Consider the following 15,228-nt stretch of genomic DNA (forward strand, 5'->3'; position numbering starts at 1 on the left):
ACTTCCAGATACCTGAAAGATGTGTCGGGAGCTTTTGACAGAGGGGTCTAAGTATGTAGCCAGGTCACACAGGTATGTTTGAGGGGTAAATGTGGGACTGGGAGGGGAGGGGAGGGGTGCTATCCTACTCCTTCCAACCTCAGGGGCCCAAAGAACTAGGATCACTGTGGGGATTGATCTCCAGGATCATGGAAGCAGTCCTGGGAGTCAATCCTCACAGGGCCCACACCTGCAAAGATCTGGACCTTACATTAAGGTCCAGATCATTCCAAGTGTCTAATTGATTTCCAGGTGTCTAATTAATCTTAGTTTATTCTGGATTAATTTGGGTTTACCTGAGGGCTTCTCTAGAAGGGCCCTTAGATATTGCCCTTTGAACAACAGGCAAAGGACCACAGGGAGGTTTTTAGTAACGTACTGGCTGCTGAGAAAAGAGCCTTTAATGAGGGAGGCTGTCCTTCTTGTTTTTCCTCTAATGAACCTTTAAGCGGTTTTAAAACTGTTTTAATTCAGCATCAGCTTTAACACAATAATCTATTTAACAATGTTGTAATAGCATAAATAATATGTTTTTTGTGTATTGTTTGAAATAAAATTATTTTCTGAGTCACCTCAGAACTGGAAAAAGCAGTTCTTCATTCCTCAATTGTTTCTTGCCACTGACTCATAATTCTCATCTGTATGAATATGACAGCTGCCTTCATTGTTGCATCTACACTGTAGAATTAATATAGTTTGATGTCACTTTAATTTCCATGGCTCAATGCTATGGAAACAGGAGAGCTGTAGTTTTGCAAGGTTTTTAGTCTTTGTTGCAAAAAAGTGGGTGCCTCACCAAATCCCAAATCCCAGGATTCCATAGCATTGAAATTAGAGTGGCAGTTAAAATGATGTCAAAACTGCACTAACTCTACAGTGTAGATGCTGGTCATTTATACTTAAAGACAAGAGAGAAAAGTTTCTAAAAGTAAAGTCTTCTTTGGATGGTGGTACTGTTCCATGAACATTTCTTAAATTACCAGGGTTTATTTTGTCCCCTCTGTTAAAGCACTTTCTGTACACAAAGATTAGAGATTAGTAAGAAGCCTTACCTTGTTTGCTCTGTTGTCATTAAGTTATTTTAGACTAGTTTCCAAGAACATGGTTCACTGCATCTCTACTCTGAGACTGGAAAAACAACTATGCAACTTGTACTAGGATGTTAAGATCATCTGGGGAGGCCCTGCTCTCACTCCTGCTTGCGTCACAAATACGTTTGGCAGGGACGAGAGACAGGGCCTTCTCAGTGGTGGCCCCTCGGCTATGGAACACCTTCCCTGAGGACATTGGCCCCCTTGCTGCTAACATTCTGGAGGAAAGTTCAAACTTGGCTGTTTGAGCAGGCATTTGAAAATCTTTAAGGTAGTGTAACAGACATAGGAATATGGATGATGAGATTGGACTTTGTTTTTAACTAGAAGACGGAAATGTTTTATATGTTATTGATTTTAAGATGATTATATATGTTAATGTTTAAATGTTTTAAAATGTTTTATGTTGTTGGGCATTGAATCTTGCCTCAGTAAACTGCCTTGAGTCGCCCACGGGCTGAGAAAGGCAGTATACAAATATAGCAAATAAATAAATAAATAAATAAATACTTCAGCTTATCAATTTCCCAGCCAGTCATTGTTAATATGGATGTGTGATCAATTTTTAAAAAAGGTTCAAAATCATTACAAAACTGGTGTGTGTGTGTGTGTGTGTGTGTGTGCTGACGCTTCATTTCTAAAGTGTTTCTAAAGTATACTTAGCAAAAATTTTGTTACTATAATGTGTCTAACAAAATTTCGTTAGTATTTCATTACAGTAATTGCTCATAAGTAAATTACTATAATTGGGGACACTTCAGGGACTCCTATCTCCCTCATTTTTAAAGTTATTGTGATGAAACCCTACAATGGTAGGACATGTTTACCACTGTTAGCCCACCAAATTTCAGAATGTTTCACTTATCCACAGTTTTGGCAAATTTTCAAAGTTTTTATAAGCAACATTTTTAATAATAAAGAAAATCTGTTTCTACTTTAAAAGTGTTATTTCCTGTTTAATTGTGTAGTCTTTACATTGAAAATAGTTGTTCTACTCCAGAAACTTTATTTTTGTGGCAGAAACTTTGTTAAATTGGTGGAGACTCAACAAAACAAAATGTGCTGTATGATGATGTCCCTTGCACAAAGACAACATTTTTGCAGTGTAATAAATCAGGCTGGATTTTCTGTACTATATTTTATAGTAGCAACTGGGTTTAGATAAAAGAAAGCAAATTTTGTTTAGCTTTGCTTTAGTCTGCTGACTTTGTTTGGTTCAATTTTGAGAAATACACAGAAGGCACTCAAGAGCCTGCAAAAATAACTAACTAACTAACTAACTAAATAAATAAATAAATCTGAACAATGGTTCCTTGCATACCACCAGGCATATGACCTCAATCTTCATTACCTGGGATGTATTTACACTGCACAGTTATAGGACTTTGATATCTCTTTAACTACCTTAACTGCATCCTTTTCAATCCTTGAATTTGTAGTGTATCCGCAAATCTATCTTATGCCATTACTTAGGAGTAAGCTGTGTTGAAACACACATGGTGTACACATTGTGCTTGCTTGACTTTCCATCTTTTAATGATCAAAAATGGGAAGATATTTGAAAGTAATTGCAAATAGGCAAAATGAATAGCAATCTGCCTAACAATCAAGAGCCCTCAGTGTCCTTAAATACAGATTGGGGACTGTGAGGCCAGGCAGGAAGGGAGAAGTGGAAAGTTACATCTTCTTTTGAAGGGACTCTGGAGCGGAAAACTGCCAGCTAGGACTAGGGGGCCTTGGAGCAGAAATTTACCAGCCAAAACAGGGAGCTCAGACAAGGGGAAAGGCCTAGGGGATACAAAGGGGGGTGTTTGAGAAGAAAAAACTTAGGATTGAAAAAAGTGACATAAAAATGTGAAAAATTCCTATTAAAACTTTAAAAGTAACACTTGCAAGGTACAAGAAGCTTACTTATTAAGTTTGGACTTACTCATGAAGTTATTTTGAAAATGTGACTTTGGTGCAACCTTGTTAACTCAAAAGTAATAAGTTATAGTAACATTGTTACTTGTAAGTTGTTATTTCCAAGCTCTGTTTTACTGCTGTGCTTTGCTTAAGTATCGAGAATGGCACAGAAAGATTCAGATAAATAGCAGATACGGAAGCCTTCTGATAGATAGGCTTCTTGGCTGATCCTTAAACTATTGATTCATTGCCTTGCTTTTTTTAAAAAAATGGATCAACAAGGCTACCTTTAATTCTATTTTTGTTTTCATCCACTCTGCAAAATATTTGTACAGTGTGCTCCCATTTGCTTGCTGTATTGCCAGATTATTCCCAAGGTTTTGTGCACAAAACAAGCTATGTATCTCTTGTCCTGTGTATTTTTGCTTAAGGATAGGTTCCCAGTGTTCAACTTGCTTTAATCCCAAATGCATATGATTGTAGCCTTGGCCTTTCTGTCCTAGCTGTACTATTTTTACTTGCCTAATGGAAATACACCAGTGTGATAGGATATGTTCTGCAGTTGCTCAGGGTTCAAGAATAGTGTTGTGGTTTTTTCCCTGGTGCAGCAAAGGAAGCAGGGATAAAAAAAAAACCCAAAACAACCCACAGTTCATCCCAGACAATTTCCCCATTTAGATCAGTATCAAATGCAACAATAGAAAGCATGGTGTAACAATATATTTGTATAATCAACTCAGTAATAACATGTTCTTCAAACTTGGGGGACTTTGCTTTATTTACTGGATTTTGTTTGTTGATTTGATAGTCTATTGTTTTGTCCTTGAGTCCCATATGGACACATTTGGAAGGAATATAAATATCAACCAACCAGAGAAACTGTCAGTTCACAGCAGCTGCATCACAATCATATTTCTTCATCAAGGAGAGAACATATAACTTCTGCACATGTGCAGACCTTTTATTGTTGGAGAGCATCCACCCTTGGCAGAGTTCTCCTTTTCGTATGCTTTGCTTTCCACTTGAGAGGAACAATGAAATGAGAAATTGGGTAGGCTAGGCACATGGATAGCCAGCATGATATAGTAGTTTGACTACTGGAATACGACTTTAGAGACTAGGGTTTGAATTGCCACTCAGCCATGGTAAACCACTGGGTTACCTTGGGCAAGTCACACTCTCTCAAGACAGGCAAAAACAAACTACCTCTGAAGAAATGTTGTCCAGAAAACCCTGTGATATGGTGGCCCTAGAGTCACCATAAATCAGAAATAACTTGAAGCCACACAACAATGAGAGCACTAGGTATAGTTCCATTTTAACATGCTGCTGTTGAATGAATAGGGCCATTGTAAGTGCATGCATGAAGAACTCTGGGGTTATTAATTCAGCCGTTTCAAGAAGGGGATAAATCTAATTTCTAGCGCTCTCTTTGAATCAATGGAACTAACCAAAGTGTTGACTTACTATTCAGCATTTGATTCAATATGTCTGCCCTAGTTGGTAGTAGCAATTTAGTTTAACTCAATGAGTCCAAGGAATAAATGGGGATTTGATTCTGGGTGGTCTCCTCAGTCCTATTTGTATACTATAGCCACTTACAATGCACTGCCCTGTTTCCAGTTCTAAAAAAGACAGTGAATCACTGGGAACCTTTTGCTTAACATTGACGTTTCTGCAGTCTCTCTGTTCCCTTCCTTTATTTCCCCATCTTTCAGTCTCTCTTAAGATGCAATTCCATGCATGAGACCAGCAGAAACAGCCTGAAGTCTCTCCCTCTCAATCCAGCATTTCCAGTAGATATCTCTCTGTGTGTATTCACTGCACAAACAAGATGCTTACTTAATTGTATGAAATACGACAGGTGCACCTCATTTCCCTACGATGGCAATGGTTTGAACTAGATGACTCTTGTGATCCCTTCCAGTGGTACAATTATAAGTCTATAATTATATTTCTAGGATTTTCTGAGTGTTTCCTGTCACAGCTGTTGCTTCTCTGAGGCACTTTCTCCCAAACAATTCACATTCATTGAGAGCTTCGACATACAGCTCTCCTGATCTCAGCATTCAACCAACGTGTGTGGCAAAAAACTTTCAAACCATTCCTTTCACTTTTTTAAAATTAAAAAAAATAGTTGTAGATAGTATTGGCACCAGCAGAAAAAAATCCAAGATGGTGACACAGAAGTGGTAAAGTATATTTCTAGGTGGGCTAGCTGTGTCTCACCTGTTAAGATTTCTGAAGAAAAACACTGGGATATTTAACAGCAAAACGTCTACCTAAATATGTTTAATCTAAATATGTTTAATCTAAAATAACTCACATTAATTAATTTGAGTAAAAAATATGCAGCTTCTAATAACTATATGGGGACAGAATTCAAAAACATAGCCATGTTGGTCTGGAGTATCAGCATGCAAAAGGATCTTGTAGCACCTTTAAGACTAGCTGAGAGAAAGAAGTTATAGAATATGCTCTTGTAGACTTAGGCCCCTTCCACACAGCTGTATAAAATCAAAACTGGGGTGTATGGCAGTGTGGACTCAGATAACCCATTTCAAAGTGGATATTGTGGATTATCTGCCTTGATATTTTAGGTTATATGGCTGTGTGGAAGGGCTTTTAGTCTTCTTTTGAGATTACCCACCTGAGAAAGTAGACTAAGGCCCCTTTCACACAGCTGTGTAAAATCTCACATTATCTGCTTTGAACTGGATTATATGACAGTGTGGATGCAGATAACCCAGTTCAAAGCAGATATTGTGGATTATTTGCCTTGATATTTTGGGTTATATGGCTATGTGGAAGGACCCTAACGGTGCATCTATGGTATAGAATTAATACAGTTTGACACCACCTTAAGCTCAATGCTATGGAATCATGGGAGCTCTAGTTTGGTGAGGCACCAGCATAATTTGACATAGAGAGCCTAAGACCTTGTGAAACTACAACACTCATGATTCCATGGCACTGAGCCATGGCAGTTAAAGTGGTGTCAAACTGCATTAATTCTACCATATGGATGCACCTTATGCCTACAAAAGTGTACACTACCAACTTCTTTCTCTTAGTTCGTCTCAAGGTGCTACAACATCCCTTTGTACAAAAACTACAGTAAATTCAAGTTGCAATAAGGAAAAGTTTTTTCTAACAAGGTATACTTGCTACACAAACATTTCCTTGACATATCAATTACAGAGATGAAACTTTTTTTTAGAAACAGTTGTTTTTTAAACAGTACAGGTAGAACTAGAAATGTAGATTGAGTGTAAGAAAGTAAGACATAACTGAGATACCTGCATGCCCTTTGTTCTTGTTCATCCAAATAGCCATCTCTAAATGATGAGACTGTCACTCATCAAGAGGAAAGGGAGGAATGTATAAATGTAGAAGCTGAATGGCTGGGTTCTTATGCACACCTGAAAAATGACTGGCAAGAATTTCAAGGTCAGTGGTTTCTGAGAGTTTCTTTTCCATTTTCAGCAGAGGCAGCTGGTGACTATCTTATTGCAGTACAGGGAATCCACCCTCAGTTTTACCAGCCACCTTTTGCTTTTAATAATGGCACTGCCACAGCTGTTCTGGGTTCTTTCAGGAGCCATTCAAGTGCTGAGTCCTATTCCCCGACATAGATTCAGCAACTGGATAGCTCCTGTATCATCTAGTATAGCAAATGGAGATGGTGCTGTTGAAACCACAGATAGATTCCCTGACCATCAAAATGGAACCACCAGCCACTCTGGACTGCCATAATAGATGTTCATGACCTATATTGCTCCTCAAGTGAGAGATAAAAATGTCCATTCACATCCAACACTCGATGGAAAGATTGTGATGGTTCTATAGTCAGTAATGAGCAATGACAGTTTAAAACAAATTAAAACAAATTTCTATCCCATCTCTCTCCCTAGCCAAGCTGGGGATCTTTTCACAATTAATTATTTCATTTAAAATATGCACACCTTGCCTTTTGACTCGAGACCAGACTCCCTTGACAGTGTACAATAAAATAAAATTAATGCACCATTAAGACATAATAAATGTAAGATTTTAAATGGAGAAGCCAAGCTTGCAAAGTGGTAGTCAATATTTACAAGGTAAAACACATTAAAAACAATTGGAATCTACAACCATCAAACCCTGAATTAGTTTCAAATGGTTCATCAGCACACTAATGTTCAGGGCTGCTGAGCGATTTTAAAATGCAGACCAAAGAAGGATTGGGCTGCACATTAGCTGGTACTAATACTATAAAACTAGATAGTCTTAGTAAGGTTCTCCGTGATCAAAGTCCTTTGCATTTTGCAGGGTTGTCCTGAGACATTTTTATGCTGGAAGGAAAGATGGTTCACTTCCTCTCCCACATTTAATGGCTCATCAGTCTTATTTTACTGGCACTTGGCACTTACTTCTATGTGTATAGTGGGACAGCAACTTCCACTGCACAAATATAAGAGACTTTTGTTTAGAGAGGTGTACAATGACACCAATAGTTCTGCCACAATTGCGTGCCTCACCTATCACTTGAGCCAGCTTTCTCACTTTGCCTGTCAGGCATATTACAATTGAAAGAGGTCCACTGACTGGAGTTTTGCATGAGAGTCTGGTGGCTTAAAGGGAAGACCTCAGTTAAACAGCCCCTGAAACAACATAGAGAGAATCTCAAGAAGCTGCTTACACACATGCCTATTCTTTTTCTGCTAGCCTTGCAAGAGGTGTAAATACCCTAAATACACCAGATCCTACATGATCTTGAAAGCTAAGAAGAGTGAAACCTGGTTAGTTCTTGGGTGGAAGACCAATAAATACCAGATGCTGTAGGTTATATTTCAGGAGGAGGGGCTGACAAAACCACCTATGAGTATTTCTTGCCTAAGAAAACTCTATGCAATTCATGTGAGTGCCATAAGCCAACAGGTGACTTGAAAGTACACACACTATGCAGAAGCAAAAGGCAGAGATATTGAAGTTTCCTTCTGATGCCCTCCTCGCTGTCCATTTCCCCCCTACTGCTGTGTGTGCACTGCTTCTCCTATCCCCTCCACTTAAATTGAGGGGGGAGGAAAGCAGATCAGGTTGGGGAAAGGAAGTCACAAAATGCAGGAGAGGGAAGGATCACTTCATTCAAGGGGAAGAACTCTACAGTCAACATTGTGGTGTTAAAATTTGCTTCTCAAAGGCCCAGAAAGGGAAGGACAAATACTAGAACTCACAGCTTTCCAGGGGTATCAATGGGCTTAATTAAGCAAGGAATACTCATGGTTGGTTTTGCCATTTCTTCCCTTGAAATATAACCTACAGCATCTGGTATTCTTTGGTGGCCTCCCATCTAAGTATTAACCAAGGCTGACCCTACTTATCTCCCAAGATCAGACAGGGTCTCTCCTTTACAATTGCACAAATCCCCCAGCCAGCAGGGAGGATTGACACCTATAGAACTTAGTAGCATGCCCAGTGGCATTGCCCCAAGTGTCACTACTGTTCTAGAGGAAATAACTCCTTCCTCTCTGCCACTGCCTGAAGCAGCAATGATAACCAATGTGCCAGTCACTTTTATCTGGAAATGTCCGAAGAGTACCAGTTCAACAGCCACATTCATTTACTGTTTCATTTCCTTTCATTGTTGCTATCAACAATAGTGTTAAATGTGATGTGGTTCCTGATGACAAGCATTGATTAATTTATATTACCACAGGTCACCGAACAGCTGTCAGATGATAACTGTTCGGTAATCGATATTAGGCCTTGTTGGCAATACATAAGCAATTTCTCAGTTAACTTCAAGCCGAAGCATAAATTCAGCATGGACTGTTTTCCAAACAGACATATATCTCCATAACTGATGACAGCTGATTTGCACATAGGAAAGCGACACCATTAAAATGCAGGGTGAGAAGCAGCAAGCCTTCAGAAAAAACATGAGCCTTTTACTTTGGCCTGAATTGCTTGACAGTGGTTAAGGAATACTCTTCCTGCCCATAAGTTAGTAACTGGCAGGAAATTTGGATGCATGTTATTTTATTAAGCAAAGCACTGACCAAAACATTTGCTCTAGGGGCAAAGGGCAAGATAGCCCACTCCCTACTGCACTCCACACTGATGGGAGTGCTGGCTGAAATTTTCTTTGACATAGGTAACAGAACAGTTTTCCCACTATATCTAAACATAGCTTGGGTGTACAGAGTCCCTGCATGAGGCAAAAAGATAAAAATAAAGTAAATAAAAACAAAACAAAACACAGGGTAGGTAGTAAATGGAAGCACACAGCTCTGCTCCCAAACAGTTTGCCACTCTTTTATTCATGCTGTAGGATCCCCCGGTGGTGCAATGGGTTAAACCCTTGTGCTGGCAGGACTGAAGACCGACAGGTCATAGGTTCGAATCCAGGGAGAATGAGGATGGGCTTCCTCTGTCAGCTCCAGCTCCCCATACGGGGATATGAGAGAAGCCTCCCACAAGGATGGTAAAACATCAAAACATCTGAGCGTCCCCTGGGCAATGTCCTTGCAGACAGCTAATTCTCTCACACCAGAAGCGACTTGCAGTTTTTCAAGTCACTCCTGACACGAAAAAAAATTCATGCTGGGTCAACTGAGGTAGATGTCAGAGTAGTTATAGTTATTTCATATGTATGTATGTTTTTTCAATGTGTCCGTATTAGTATTATAATGTATTACAATGTATTAGTATTGCATTTCAAAGATGGATTCAGCTGTGTGTTAGAATTGTTATTAAGAGGCAGAGAGAGAAAGAACCTTGAGACAGAGATAACAGAAATTCCTTTGCCCAGGGAAGAAAAAGGGAGTTACCCAGCTTGAAGAACAGGATGTTTACTTTTGCCTGCTTGTCTTGTACTGTGTGTCCGTCGCCATCTTTAGTTCCAAGATGTAGTTCTTTGTGTATAGACGTTTTAGTAAAGCTACCTTAGAAGAATGCTGCCTGCGTTTATTTTGAAACCACATGCTTGCTGTGCCAGACTGGAGAGTCTGACTGCTAACAGTAGATGCCTCCTTTGGCCTAGTGGAAGAGGTGGCTCTGATAAATTATCTCATTCTCCTTCACTCAAATGAGTGAAGAAACAGTCAAAGGCTCTTAAGTATCTCCATCCCAATGCAGACACTTCACAGGGGCTTCGGTCCAACCTTTGCCTTTATTACCATTCGCAATAGCAAAGGTTAGCCAGCCTTTTGCTGGTGTCTTGTCTGGTTTGGCCATGAGTGGAGCCAATGCTGCTGGTTTGTGCTCAGTTCAAAATGCAGCCCTTATTTAAAATTATTTGCAGACAAGGGCAATAAAACCTTAGGGAACAGAGATGACCTTCTTTTGCTTGAGGGAGGGAGAAGCAGAGTATGCTGCATCGCTTAGTACAGTTTGGCCTCTGTCCCATTTAAGGCCTCAGGCTCAAGTATAATGCATGTGCTCTCTACTCTGAAATAATAACAAGCCTAGATTGCTAATTTGAGAAGCTAACTTTTTTTTAAAAAAAGTATGTGGCAAGCTTTTCATTATGACAAGAAGAATACATTTTGAAAAGCCCCTCCTAGTACATTCTCTTTTGGAAATCCATGGGACAGGGATTGTTTTGTTTTCATAATAGCTCTGTGGGTCTGGGTGAACTTTTGCTTATGAAGCAGAATAGAAAGGTTCTGGAGACAGAGATGAGGAAATGATTGGCAGGTCTGTTTTGTTGCCATGGAGAAATCACTCCGAATGCTTCATCAGACAATGGACCACACTCTCTGGGTGTTAGCTGCTTGTGCCTTCTGCCAGTTGGTGTGACACATGCTTCCAGTTTCCTCCCTTGACAAAGTGGGAATCCATATATAACAGTGATCACCTCTGTCAAGACAGGGATAGGAAAATTATTCTGGGCTTTTCCGTAGATCATTAAGAAATAGGATACCATGAATAGGATTTCTGGGCTTTTTGCCTCCTTCATGGTTGAGTGAAAACATAGGAACTGAAAAATGACAGAACTGAATACCATTCACTGAATGGAACAATATGGCAGCTCTAGTAACAGCAGCAATAATAGCAGTAGTAACAATTGTAATGTAGTTTCATAGCGCTCTATATGTATCGAAGAGATGTCTGTCTATATGTATTTGACTTATATACATGTTTTTTTTCCAGAACAAGCACTCACAACATGATTATAGGAAGGTATAGATAACAAAAAAAAAAACAAAAAAAACCCCACCAGAAAAAGTAACAACAACAACAACTACTACTACTACTACTACTTTACTCTACTACTTTATTTTTGTATCCCACCTCTATCTCCCCGAAGGGACTCAGGGTGGCTTACACATGGCACAAAGTGCCTAAAACAACACATAAAATAAAACAAACATACAATATACTACAATACAAGATAAACCAGTAGTATACAAAACAACAATTTATAATGCTAAATCACAAGAAATTGTATGTCAGAACACTGTTAATGGGAAAAACCATTCAAAAGTATAGGAGCAATCTCTTAAAAATCCCTTTTAGAGCAGTCAGTGCATTACTAAAAGCCTGTCCAAATAAAAAGCCCCTTCCCTTCTGATAGAAGAATGTTAAGCACAAGGCAGCTTAGCCTCTATTGGCAGGGAGTTCCACAGCTCAGGGAGCAGACCTTGGGCAAATAGCCCAGCTTTCTATTCGCAAAATAACTATGCAATTAAAGCGGCATGATAAATATAGTATTTCTGGAGTGGTGTACAGAATGGTAGATGTCATAGACTACGGATTCAGAGATCCAAGTCCAATTCCTTAATGTAGCTATAAAGCCTACTGGGCAAATTTTAATCAGAAACTCTCAAATTGGGCTGTGAATCCTATATCAGTGCAGCTCAGTGCCGTGGTCTGTGGACTCATGCTGGTCTATGAGTCATCAGCTGCTTGTTTAGGAAGAAAAAAACCAATGGGTACAAAATGAGGCACTTGTCCCAGGCTCTTAAGGGGAGAAGGAAGGTTAGTTCATTTCATTTCACAGCACAAAAAGCATTGTCCTGTCTTGTAGAAAATAGCAGAGGAGCTATAATTGCCTGATCTGGGGATATGTATCTAAGATCTCCATCCTCCAAACAGCAGAATAAACAATCCTCCCCTCATCATAGCTTTCACAGATGAGACAAGTGATTTGTCCTGGGTCGCCAGTGGATGACTCCAAGAATGGTTCTTCACCTCACCGTCACCCAGAGGAAATTATCACAATTCTGACACAATAAACTGAGAAGAATGGGAGGGGTATGCACAATGAATTTTCATCATAACCTTTAGGTCCCCTTTATCTGGTTTAACTGATATAACCTGGGATAGCCTGGAAATGCTCCCTTTTCCAGGTCTCTGTATCAGACCCCTATGGAAAGACCCATTGATTTGGCCAACACTTTGAAGCACCCTATTGTTTGTCAAGCCTAATACCATTGTCCACACCAGAGCTGGAGATATCGGGAGCCATCATCCCATTATCACCAGACACACCACATTCCTTCTCAATTGTGCCCTTCTCCTGGGTGGATCAATAAATGGACTGACATGTCAAATGCTCCAATGAAAGTTCATTAAATTTCCTGTCACTATGAAGAGCCAACCGGCAATGATGTAGGACAGAGTCCTGGACCACTCAGAATATGGATCCTAGCTGTACAGTTTCTAAGCTAATCATGAGCTGGCATAGGTTTCTTGCATAGCTGTCAAATGAAATAAAATGCTCTGTATTTGCAATTGCGGCATGTCAGTAATTTGGAGTGCTTTCTCTCTGGCCATTGAGAATAAGCCTCCGATTTTGCTTTCAACCCATCTGTTTCTCATTCAACCTTCTGGAAAGCTAGACATGCCAGTCTCCATACCTGGGGCTTTTGCGGATGCTGAAATCACACAGTGCAAACAGACTTCAAACTTCAAATGTAGTTTGCACTCAATTTATCTTGTCTTTTGTAAAATGCTCAAGCAAAAGGAAACTGCTGCAGCGTTTCCTGGGATGTATGTTTTTCCTTGTTTATAACCTTTGCCATCTGGATGTTGCTTGGCTACATGTGGCTCAGTTTTCATCTGTGAATTGTTGCGGGGGGTATTGTATTATTACTCAACAACTATAGCAAATATAAAAGACATTGCCTAGTTTTCCACTGTTCTTTTCTTACAGGGTTTCAACAACCACATAAGCAAGTTATGTATTTTCCTTACTTCTCAGTCACATAGTCATTTCCACACAAATTAACTTGTCAAAACTACGTCTCCCTCAGAATAGATTCTAAATATCTGTTCTGCCTGGGGCTGGATGCAAACCAGATCAGTGTTTCAGAGCTGAAAGTGGTACTTAAGAAATAATATTATACATGGTATACCCTTTTATTTCTGCTGTCATTTCTGTGCAGCAAGTTCTAGTCTCCCATTTGGCAGACCAACACTTAATGCTTCCTAGTAGTTTCTTGCAGAGGTGGGCAAACTTGTGACTCCTTGGATCTAGGCTGGAATGCATTAAGGTCGTTACAAATGTATAGCTTACAGTGGCAGGTCTCAAAGTATGCTCTGTGGACCCCTTCAGGCTCTGCGAAGCCTACTAAGGGGCTCTGTACTTCCCACCTTCTCTTTCCCTTCTCTAGTCCAGCCTGATCATTGCTCCTGTGCCCCCCAACCCAACCTGCCTGCCTGCTTGCCTTTGTGTAAAGGATTGTCCTTCTGTGACCACTGTACAAGCCTAGTATCACCTTCTTTCCCTCTCTCTCTTTCCTTATTATTTCTCTCATGTCCCTCCTCCTCCTCCAAGCCTTACCAGATTCAGCTCTGTTGCTTTTAGAAGGAAGCTTCTTTTGTTTCAGAAAGCAGTAGAGTTTTCCAAAGGTTTCAGGATTGAGCAAATCCCAGGAATATCTCTAGTGCTGATTGTCACATCACCAACTTTACCTTTTAAAAACCTTTTATCTTCATCAGGATGTTGACTAGATGGTTCTTCAGACAGAGGATATTTCACATGTTTAATTTAGTGGCTTAATTATTACATTTCATTATAGATCATCTTATGTGGCTGAAGGTTTCTGGGTAGTTCACAAAACAAACCATCAAATACAAGGAAAAAAAGTATTATTAGGCTACATCAACTGAATTAATTATTAAACAATAAATCAACAGATTGGCAAAGCTTATCGATGCAGTGGGTCTACTCTAGTTAGGCTTAACCAATAGAATGTAGATCATGGAAACTTTAAAGCAATAGACCAAAGTGAAAAAAGTAAAGTGAAACAAAAATTAGCATAAATGTAAATATCTAAGAAATCACTCATAGTGCATCTGCACTGTAGAATTAATGCAGTTTAACATTGCTTTAACTGCCATGGATCAATGCTATAGAATAATAGGATTTGGAGTTTTACAAAGCCTTTAGCATTCTCTGCTAAATAGTACTGGTACCTCACCAAATATTCTATAAATATTTTAGTCTTTGGAGTTTAAAAACAAACTCCAAAGACTAAAAAGAATGAGAATTCCTTGAGCCTCAGAGGACCCATCTGGTGAACAGCAAACAGGAGTCAGGGAGTACCCCAAAGGCTTTGCTACACTGGATAAGAACATTCTCTCTGTTCAGAGAAAATGACTGGATTGGCACTTGGAGGATGTAGTGTGTAGTTTCTATTGGGATGGCGAAATCCCTGTTATCTCCCACCACTGATCAGAGATAACTGCATCTTCTCTTAGGGCCAGTGCTTCTCAGGCTTTCTGATGTAGGGAACTGGCAATTACTTTTTTCATCATGCCAGGGCTACAGTTTTTATCTTTCCTGAAACTTCACTGGGGATGGGCAAACAATGGCTTATGAACCAACAGTGGTCCAGGATCTATCATTTTGAATAGCACTGTCTTAGGGTCCCTTTCATTGTTCTAACAGAAAAGTAGAATTACACTGAGTGAGATGTAATGGACTACAAATTCTATTGATTTCAATTAGTGTGACCTTGCTGGATGGGGAAGATGGGAATTGTAATACGACATATTCCACAAGCAGATTTTCAAAGGCTGTCTTGAACAATCACTATCACGTCTAAGCCTCTGGTGGGTTGCAGTAATCTCAGAAGGTTATAGGAAATAACTTGCTCAGGGGTAATTAGCACCAAATCAGTACTAGGAAATGACCTAAAAAGTATCTCCAGCATCATGAGAAATGCAGTGAGTTCTTTGGAGTGTATTTGAAACTGCAGAC

At 39.6% G+C, this 15,228-nt stretch overlaps 1 long non-coding RNA gene across 1 annotated transcript in view; it reads right to left on the minus strand.

Moving 5' to 3' along the window:
- Positions 1-14,088, minus strand: part of LOC132771774 (uncharacterized) — a 34,396-nt gene extending 20,308 nt beyond the window's left edge. Inside the window, exon 1 of the long non-coding RNA XR_009631116.2 lies at positions 13,807-14,088. This is a non-coding gene — a long non-coding RNA (uncharacterized lncRNA). The remainder of the gene's footprint in view (positions 1-13,806) is intronic.
- Between the last annotated feature and the right edge of the window lie 1,140 nt (positions 14,089-15,228).

The sequence above is a fragment of the Anolis sagrei genome, chromosome 3, assembly GCF_037176765.1.
Source record: "Anolis sagrei isolate rAnoSag1 chromosome 3, rAnoSag1.mat, whole genome shotgun sequence".
In the NCBI taxonomy this organism is placed as follows: Eukaryota; Metazoa; Chordata; class Lepidosauria; order Squamata; family Dactyloidae; genus Anolis; species Anolis sagrei.